The sequence below is a fragment of the Macadamia integrifolia genome, chromosome 5 (genome assembly GCF_013358625.1).
Source record: "Macadamia integrifolia cultivar HAES 741 chromosome 5, SCU_Mint_v3, whole genome shotgun sequence".
NCBI classification, from domain to species: Eukaryota; Viridiplantae; Streptophyta; class Magnoliopsida; order Proteales; family Proteaceae; genus Macadamia; species Macadamia integrifolia.
Window position 1 is genome coordinate 44,496,101 of NC_056561.1, and position 10,370 is coordinate 44,506,470.

General features: G+C 44.0%; 1 pseudogene; it reads right to left on the reverse strand.

Annotated features, from left to right (window-relative positions):
• Window positions 1-926: 926 nt before the first annotated feature.
• Window positions 927-10,370, reverse strand: part of LOC122078100 — a 16,334-nt pseudogene continuing 6,890 nt past the window's right edge.

Here is a 10,370-nt window from a genome sequence, read left to right on the forward strand (position 1 = left end):
TCATGGCAGAACCAATTCCAGCCTGAAACACAACTGCGCCAAAACCTTGATTTTCATACAACATTACCTATTCCATCCTTTTCCCAAACACTAACCCCAGTTCGAGCAGTGTTGGTGCCACTGTGCATATCTTTTTCCGCAACCAGCACAGCTGTTTTAGTTATTTTTTCTTTGCCAGTTACTTGGTTTGGCTCATGGCAATGTCAGTTTCACCTTCATGGGCTAGACATTCTCCGGAACCCTAGCTCTATATTAAATCCGGTGTACCCCAACATGGCTTGTTTGGTTCATGGCATGGTCAGTTTCACCTTCATGGGCCACACATTCTCCGGAACCCAAGCTCTATATTAAATCTATGGTACCCATCATGGCTTGTCCTACATCAATTCGAGCATGCAAAGTACTACCAGCATTGAAATTGAAAGAGGTCATGGATGTAGTCCTGCTAAAGCATGTGACCTCAACAAAGGATGGCAATCTCGGTCCTCCAGACAACTCGATGTGTTTTGAGTTTTCCTCCAAAGAGATAAATGGATACAATGGCTACTGGCTGGATACATAAGCATCAACCTTTGCATAAGCCAAAGGCCAAGACACCCAATCCAGCTGCTGGATACATATTCCGGAATAACCAATCTAGCCACTGGATATGCAAGCAACAAACTTTCCAGAAGCCAAGGAGAGTTCACAAACACATTTTAATCCAAAACAAGGATTAGCGAACAAATTGCTAAGACTTATGAAACCTTAGGCTGAACCTTGGTAAGACTCCCTCCTACTCCTCCTCCTAGGTTCCTTAAAACTTAGATTCTTAAACCACCCTTTAACCTAACTGCAACATCCCATTCCATGGTGCACAGCCAACCATTTACCTCCTCCCCCACCCCATCCCTACCCAAATAAAACTTTAGAAACCAACCCAGTACTCTTTTTGCGAAGATTATAGGCCCAACCCAATTGCTACTGGATATATAGCAATTTAAGAGTTTCACCTAAGATTTCTCACATTAACCAAATGCTCAGACTGTTTGTCAGTTGATTCTAGGACCAACTTCAACCTACAAATACTCAATTAAGTACTTTCATAATAATTCTTTCAGCTACAAGCGAACAGAAAATTCCCTGTTTTCTTCAGTTAGAAATCCTTCATCATCATAAAGAGGTATAAAAACAAAGAATGGTTAAAATAAATGATAAAATTCTGATTTAATGCAAAAGTTGTCAGTAAAAAACACTTAATTGACGTATGAGATACAAGCATTCTCCTAAAACGCAAAATGCTAAGTCAGGAAAACACTCAAAAAGAGGCACTCCAATAAGGACTGCATTCTCCACTGTATAGATCACCAAATAGAGGCACTCCATAAGGACTGCATTCTCCACTGTATAGGTCACCAAATAGAATCTAACGAGAAGAAAGAAATACCAGATCATGGTTCCAAAAACTCATGCTAAGAGTGAATTGGTCACATGCAGCAACTCCGTTACATACTCTCCACTAGCATCTTCCACCATCAAACCTTCACTTCCAGCAAATCAACAAAAGAAAGCTTGCTGTACAAATTTTCCCTTGTGATCGAATTGCTATAGTGTCTATGAATAGTGATAACCCTGAAAATATGATAGCCAAAGAGTCAAATATGATAACATTTGACAACACAAAGGGACACGGTAACGCAGGAAAGCACTTTTGGAGAGGAAAACAGATATAAATTAAAACCAAATTACAAACGTGTATAAGAACAATGAAAAAAACGAACATGAGCCAGATCTTATGTTGTACAAGATGTCAAAGAAGCAAAATAAATAGAATTAATATTATAAAAATAGCATAAAATAACAGTTTCCAGACTAAAGTTAAAACCATCAAACTCAAAATGTTGAATTTTGCAATATCATTTCCCCGATACTGAAGACTGACTCAAACCATGAAGCACTAGCCACTATCAGCAAATGAGAATATTATAAATTCCACTAACCATGCAACAAACAACTAACAGAACATGCCTAAGGTATCCATGTCACTGAGAAAATATGAAAGTGAATGGTACATGTTCATTGTAGAACTCAACTATTGTAACATAAAAATTAAACCGAGACGCAGAAGTCGTATCTGAGTTGGATAAATCAAACATCTCCTCAAAATTTCAAACATACAGACCACGATCATAACTAAATCCTTCCTGCAAGACAGGTTTGGTCAGAATAAGCCAAGATGCATGGCATAGATGCCTCAAACACACAGACAACGTAAGATAACAGTACCCAGGAGTCCCCGGGGAGTCAAAGCAAGACTGAGTGAAAGAGAGACCATGGTATGTGTCTTTCCAGAACGAGCTTGCCCATAAGCAAATATAGAAACATTATAGCCATCCAAAGCTGACTGCACAAATGGCTGAACATCATAGAAGAGCTCCCCTGCATAATATTTTCACATAATCAATATGCTGAAAATCCTATATTAGCTGCAATTAACATACATAATACTTGAGTTCAGAAGAAAAAAAAAAAAGGAATTATGGAAATGTAGGTTATAAAGAAAAGCAAACAACAAAAAGCAACTTATGCTCTCTCACCTTGCCCAACATGTAGTGCATACACCCTATCAAATTCGAAGTCCATCTTTGGATTGGATAAAGAATCAACACCAGTGTTAATTCAGATGGTGAAATTATCAGGAAACTCAACTATTGATGAGCCTTCACCTTCAAATAGCAGCCGTGTACGACAAAATACTTTTATATTTCCAGAAATTATCAGTGCACTGTACCCATTAAATGTAGCCTTGTTTAGCAAGAAGGATGAGGAAGTAAAATGTTAACTTATATAAAAATCCAGCTCTGAAAATACAAAACTAAACATTCTTAAATAACCTTAGGACAGATGTACCTTTAGCAGTAAACAGGTCATTGAACAACCTTTTCTTCTCATAGACCAGTGGCGAAATAAGCGCAACTCGATTTAAAATAGCACTTGTGCATAGGTCAACTTTAAAATCACTCAAATACAAGATAACAATTAAGACCATAACTATTAAGAGAAGAAAATATGTGAGATAAATAGGTACCTTCAAATTCAAAAGAAAATAGAAGGTGTTGACAATGTAAAAATATGAAGCAGACACATATTAATATAAAGAAGTGATCGTCATCAAATTGAAATACAGAGGGATTAGTCGCTAAAAATAAGCAATGATTCATAAGGAAAATCAGAATGACCCAGTGGAAATAATAGAAGTAAAAAAGGGTCCCAGTGCACGAGGCTTCCGTGAAACAGGGTTTGGGAAGTGGCAGACATACAAAGCCTTACCCCGGCTTCGCACAGACGCTGTTTCCTTGACTTGAACCCACTACCACAAGGTGGCAATAAACCAACCCAACCACTAAGCCAAGCCTAACCCTCTAAACACTAGAATTAAGCAAAAGAAGATCACATTCACGAGGGAAGGACGAGCCAACCCAATGTCGGCAAAAGAAGACATCATTTGTGAGGAAAGAAAGGCTGACCCAAACTGGTCGGTAAAAGAACTCATCCGCACGGAAGGGCTAAGCCAACCCCAATGGTCGGCAAAAGAAGGTCAGAAAGGCCAACTAGAACTGGCCGGTAAAAGAATATCTCATCCGTGAGGAAAGCCCGAGCCCCGGATTAAGGCGCACAAGCCCAAGCCTCGGCTTGGCACCTCAAAATATTACACACCAATGCACGCAAGCCTGAGACCCGGCTCAAGGCATGCAAGCCTGAGCCTTGGCTCAAGGCACCTCAAGACCTTACTCACAAAGGCACATAATCCCGAGTCCCGACTCAGCACCTCAAAACCTTATGCACTAAGAAACACAAGCTCAAGCCCCGGCTCGGCACCTCAAGACCTTACGCACTAAGGCATGTAACCCCGAGCCCCACCTTAAGGCGTACAAGCCCGAGAACTAGCTCAGCACCTCAAAACCTTACGCACAAAGGTTAGTAAGGCTAAGCCTCGGCTCGGCACCTCAAGACTTTACACACTAAAGCACGCAAGCCAAGCCCCGACCAGGCACCTCAAGACCTTATGCACTAAGGCACATAAGCCCAAGCCCCAGCTCGACACCTATAGACTTTACAAACTAAGGCACATAAACCTGAGCCCTGGCTCAAGGCACCTCAAGACCTTACGCACTAAGGCACGTAAGCCCGAACCTCAACCCGACACCTCAAGAATTTATGCGCTAAAGCACGTAAGTCCGAGCCTCAACTCAACACCTTAAGACCTTACGCACTAAGGCACGTAAACCCAAGACTCGGTTCGGCACCTCAAAGCCTTACGCACTAAGGCACGCAAGCCCCATCCCCAAGGCACATAAGCCCGAGCCCCAAGGCGCATAAGCACAAGCCTTGGCTAGGCAACTCAAAACCTATGCACTAAGGCACACAGCCCGAGCCCCGGCTCGGCACCTCAAGACCTTACGCACTAAGGCACACAGCCTGAGTCTAGGCTCAATGAGCATAAGCCCGAGCCTCGACTCGACAATTTGAGATCTTACTCACTAAAGCACGCAAGCCCAAGCCCCGGCTCAAGGCGCATAAGCCTGAGCCCCTACTCGACACCTCAAGACCTTAAGCAGTTAGGCACGCAAGCCTAAGCCCCGGCTCGGCACCTCAAAACCCTACGCATTAAGGCACGAAAACCCAAGCCCTGGCTTAAGGCGCACAAAACCCAAGCCTCGGCTAGGCACCTTAACACCTTATGCACAAAACCTCGCAAGCTCGAGCCTCGGCTCGCCATCTCAAGACCTTACTCACTAAGGCACGCAAGCTCGAGCCCCAGCTCAACACCTCAAGAACTTACACACTAAAACAAATAAGCTCGAGCCCCGGCTCGGCACCTTAAGACCTTACACACTAAGGCAAGCAAGCCCGAGTCCCAACTCGGCACCTCAAGACCTTACATACTAGGGCATGCAAGCCTGAGCCCCGGCTCAACACTTCAAGACCTTATGCACTAAGGCACATAAGCTTGAGCCCCAGCTCGGCACCTCAGGACCTTACCCACTAAGGCATACAAACCTGAGCCCCGACTCAGCACCCCAGAACCTTAAGCACTAAGGTACGCAAGCCAAAGCCCTTACTCGGCACCTCAATATCTTACGCACAAAGGCTCGAAAGCTTGAGCCTCAGCTCGGCACCTCAAGACCTAATGCAGTAAGGCACGTAAGCCCGAGCCTCGACTCGGCACCTCAACACCATACGCACTAAGGCACGTAAGCCCTAGCCCCGGCCCGACACCTCAAGACCTTACATACTAAGGCAAGCAAGTCTAAGCCCTGGCTCAAGGCACCTCAAGACCTTACGCTCTAAGACACACAATCCCAAGCCAACACCTCAAGAATTTATGCACTAAGGCACGTAAGTCTGAACCTTAACACTTTGAGACCTTACACACTAAGGCACGAAAGCTCGAGCCCCGGCTTGAGGCGCACAAGCCAGAGCCCTAGCTTAAGGCCCACAAACCCAACCCCTAGGTCAAGGCGCACAAGCCCAAGACCTGGCTAAGCAGCTTAAGACCTAATGCACTAATACACGCAAGCCCGAGCCCCAACTTGGCACCTCAAGACTTTACGCACTGAGGCATACAAGCCCGAGCCCTGGCTCAGGGTGGCGTACAAGCCCAAGCTCCAACTCAGAACCTTAAGGCCTTACGCACTAAAGCATGTAAGCCCAAGCCCAAGCGCAAGGCGCACAAGCCTGAGCCCCGATTTGACACCTCAAGACCTTACGCAGTTAGGCACATAAGCCTAAGCCCCAGCTCGGAACCTCAAAACCTTACGCACGAAGGCACATAAAGCCAAGCCCCAGCTCAAGGCGTATAAAGCCCGAGCCTCGGCTCAGCACCTCAAGACCTTACGTACAAAACCTCGTAAGCCCAAGCCGAGGCTCAGTATCTCAAGACTTTACGCACTAAGGCACGCAAACCCGAGCCCTAGCTCAGCAGCTCAAGACCTTACACATTAAGGCACACAAGCTTGATCCCCGGCTCGGCACCTCAAGACCTTACGCATTAAGGCCAGCAAGCCCAAGCCCCAACTCGGCACCTCAAAACCTTAGGCACAAAGGCTCGTAGCCCGAGCCTCAACTCGGCACCTCAAGACGTTACGCAATAAGGGACGTAAGCCTGAGCCCCGGCTCGACATCTCAAGACCTTGCACACTAAGGCACATAAGCCTGAGCCCCGGCTCAGCACCTTAAGACCTTAAGCACTAAGGCATGCAAACCGGAGCCCTGGATCGGCACCTTAATACCTTACGCATAAAGGCTTGCAAGCTTGAGCCTTAACTCGGAACCTCAAGACTTTACCCAATAAGGCACGCATATCCGAGCCTCAGATCGGTACCTCAACACCATACGCACTAAGGCAGACAAGCCCTAACCCCGGCTCGACACCTCAAGACCTTACGTACTAAGGCACTCAAGCCCAAGCCCCGGCTCAACACCTCAAGACCTTACGTACTAAGGCACTCAAGCCCAAGCCCCGGCTCAACACCTCAAGACTTTACGAACTAAGGCAAGTAAGCCCGAGCCTTAACTCGACACCTAAAGACTTTACGCACTAAGGCACGTAAGTTTGAGCCACGACTCAACACCTCATGATCAAGCCTCAGCTTGAGCAAGGACCTTACGCTTAAAGGTGCATAAGACTAAACCTCAGCGACCAAAGACCTTACGTTCTAAGGTCTGAAAAACCAAGCCAACATTTCTTTAGTGGTCGGCACTCAAAAGCCCAACTTTGAAGTTCGGTACGAAAAGACAATTGTTAAAAATCAAAAGTAAACAAAGATGTCTACATTGAACTAAAGATTCATAACATGACCCGAGTGTATAATCCTTGTTGAACTCCTAAAAGCTGACCTACGGGTCTCACCCTGAAGGAGTGGGGGTCTTATGATGAGGGTAAAATGCCAGTCCCTTGGATCATCCTTAGCCAAGCCGACCATCCAAGTCAACCCTGGGAAACCCGACCCCTTAGATTATCCATGGCCAAGCCAACCTCTCAAATCGCCTATCTACATTGCCTACCCGTCAGATCACCTCCCTAAAGATCTGATAAGATAACGACGATTGCGGGGACAATCCTAAGGAACACTCTTTACCAGCTTAATTGATCTTATCGTCAGCTCAGCAGATCATATCGCTAGGAGATATCCTAACAAATAAGATAACACTTACCTAATGGGACTTTTCCAAAAGTTATCCTAATAAGAGTGAACTACTTGGTAAAATAGGACTCTCCTCAACCGCCTCTGTTCATTCACTGCCTATAAATATCAAGGTAAGTCCCCCAAAAAGGAGATGGATCATTTCATAAAAAAAAAATATCTTGAGTATCTGTTGTTGAAGAAATCAGATTTAGGCAATGGAGGGTCCCCCGTCAGGTCAACCTAGCTCTCCTTTGTCTGCTCTTTCGTGCAAGTCTAGCATGGAGTACCAAGTCTTGCAAGGAAGATCAACGGGTCAATTTTTACCCAACAAATTGGCATTGTCTGTGGGGTAGTCGAAGACGTTGATGCTTGATAGTGCCTCACAACCCCATAAAGGTCAAAAGGTAATCATACGCACCAACAAGGGAGGGGAAATACCAATTAGTAAGAACATCACCAACATGTAATGTTTCCAACGCTGACTTTTATGGGCTTTGGAGAATCACAAACTCTATAAAGCCCTTCCTTATTATTTGGATTGGCTTTGAAAGGTAAGATTGGATAGGCCTAATGTTGTATAGATAAGGGTACAACCCCTTTAAGGCATTCCCATTCGCCTCTCACCCGGGCAACTATCTCTATCTGGGGAAGTTGAATCTGATTCTCGTGAAATGAAAGAAGCAATTTCGAGTCATTGAATCATGCCTATCCTTTTCTAAGTTACCTGGCATACGCCCCAGCCCTGATCCAAACAAGACAACCAAAATTCCAAGAGACAGGCATCCTGTCTGTTCTGGCTGCTGAGTCGAGAATCCATTTTTTAATCAGGACGGAGAGAGGTAACTTGCCTGCCAATAGCTACCTTGATTTTTGAACTACGTTAGCAAGCTACAACACCGACATCTCATGAAGCGGGGAGAAACAATCTATAGGACAAGCTGCAATAGCAGTTGAAGAATCAATCATGACATAATCCTAAGGATCTGAACAAGGTTGTCTTGATAATCACCCCATCCGGAACAATGAGACCAAGCCGAGCATAACAGATTAACAAAGGTGAGAATCAAGAACGGGATCATCCTACTGAAGAAAGGCCGACCCCAATAGTCTAGAGAAAAAAAAGAGACCTTATTCATGAGAAGAGAAAGGCCGACCCGAACTGGTTGGTAAAGATCTCATCCACGAGAGAAGGACAAGCCGACCCGAATTGGTAGGTAAAAGAAGATCTCATCCACAAGGAAAGGATGAGACGACCCCAATTGGTGGAAAAGAAGACCTCATTCATAAGGAAAGAAAGGTCGACACCAATTGGTGACAAAAGAAGACTTTATGCAAGAGGAAAGAAAGGCCAACCCCAATTGGCAGCAAAAGAAGATCTCACCCACAAAGAAAGGACGAGCCGACCCCAATGTCGACAAAAGAAGACCTCATTCATGAGGAAAGAAAGGCCAACCCAAACCGGTCAGTAAAAAAACTCATCCGCACAAAATGGCTAAGCCAACCCCAATGGTTGGCAAAAGAGGACCTCATTTGTGAGGAAAGAAAGGCCGACCAAAACTGGTCGGTAAAAGAATATCTCATCCGCGAGGAAATCCCGAGACCCGGCTCAAAGTGCACAAGCCTGAGACCCGGCTTAGCACCTCAAGACCTTACGTAGTAGAGCAGTTCCTTTTTTGTCCATTAATTCTGCACAAGCTAAGTTGTTACATATCTCCCCCCTCTTTTACATTCATAACTGGATTCTGGAAAGAGTAAGTTACTTATCATGCAGGGTCAAGGAGGCTTGTGTAGCTTTTCTAAGCTAACAACTTGAGCAGAACACCTGAAATTCTAAAAAAGTAGAGAATGATGTGCTTGAATCTTTGGTGATAAGTTCTGCTGATGTTCCTTCTCTTCTGGTTTATATGGTTGGCATTTCATTCACTCCCTAATTGGTCAGTAAGTCTTCAGCCAGTGTTACAATCTAACCACGTGAAATGACAAACGAAAGATACCAACTAGAATTATAAGATAAGAATAATAGAATTAATGTACAGCAGAAATACATGAACATGTAGAGGAATATAATGAAAAAGAGCTACATAACAATCCAAGGAATCAACATAATCAGAGAACCAATACAATGATCCATTATCTTCAGCAGGCATTATATCCCAGTAAGACTGACTTAAACTATAAATTCTCACCTTGTTGAGAACAACAAAATATGATTGGTTGGTAATGCCATTTCCTTCAGAAAGCAATTATATCAGGAGTAGAGTAGAACTTTGGTTTTCCATTGGCTAGTTCTGTGACTGCAGTCAACACAACTGCTCACAAACAAGAATACAAGATATCATTAAATATAACAGTAAAAGCAAACCTATAACATAGTGCATGGTTATATAGTCGCATCTTTGCAGCACAAGGTGGTGCAAAATTGTCTTAAAAGTTGCTACTTTCAAACACTTCAAGGATGGGGCAGGACAGTTTTGGCCATGAATATTAACACAAGAGCTAGAGAGACAACTATGGGAGAAGTAAGTGTTTGCAAAGTGGACCTTGGATCAAAATGTTTGAAAGAGACACACTAATAATCGTGTATCCAATATAATGGGTTCAAAAGATGGACTTGTACGGTGTTTTGGACCCATGAGTTAGCCATGGTGTAAGCCCATCTAAATTCCAGCCCATTCATAGACATGTGATTTGTCACTTTTTTTTTGGAGGGGAAGGGAAAGGAAAGAGTATTGTGATAGGGAGAGGGGAGAGGGATCTATGAGCAGTGAGCTTTGTTAACAACAGGGATAAAAGATTAGAGCAAAGTGCTTATAAATAAAGTATTCAATTAAAGATCTAGAAAATCAATTTTAAGTACAAGGGTACATTGAATTCCCAAAGCACTTGCATGTACTGACAAATGCAGGCCCACTGAAAATAAAAATGGCCAACAAAGGTATTAATAATCATACCTGCAGACTCCCATTTCTCCTTATCATAATCTACACCACAACCAAATGGCTTATAAAGGTATTAATAAGCTTACCCGCATACTCCCATTTCTCCTTATAATACTCCCTTGTAACAAATGAACATGAGTTAGACCAGAAAAAGCGAATTTAATCTTTTATGGTCTCCCTGCTCCCCCTTGGTTTGCCCATATACAGAAACCAGGTTAAACAGAGTAAGATAAACAACCTAAACCAAATTTTGACTCCATTC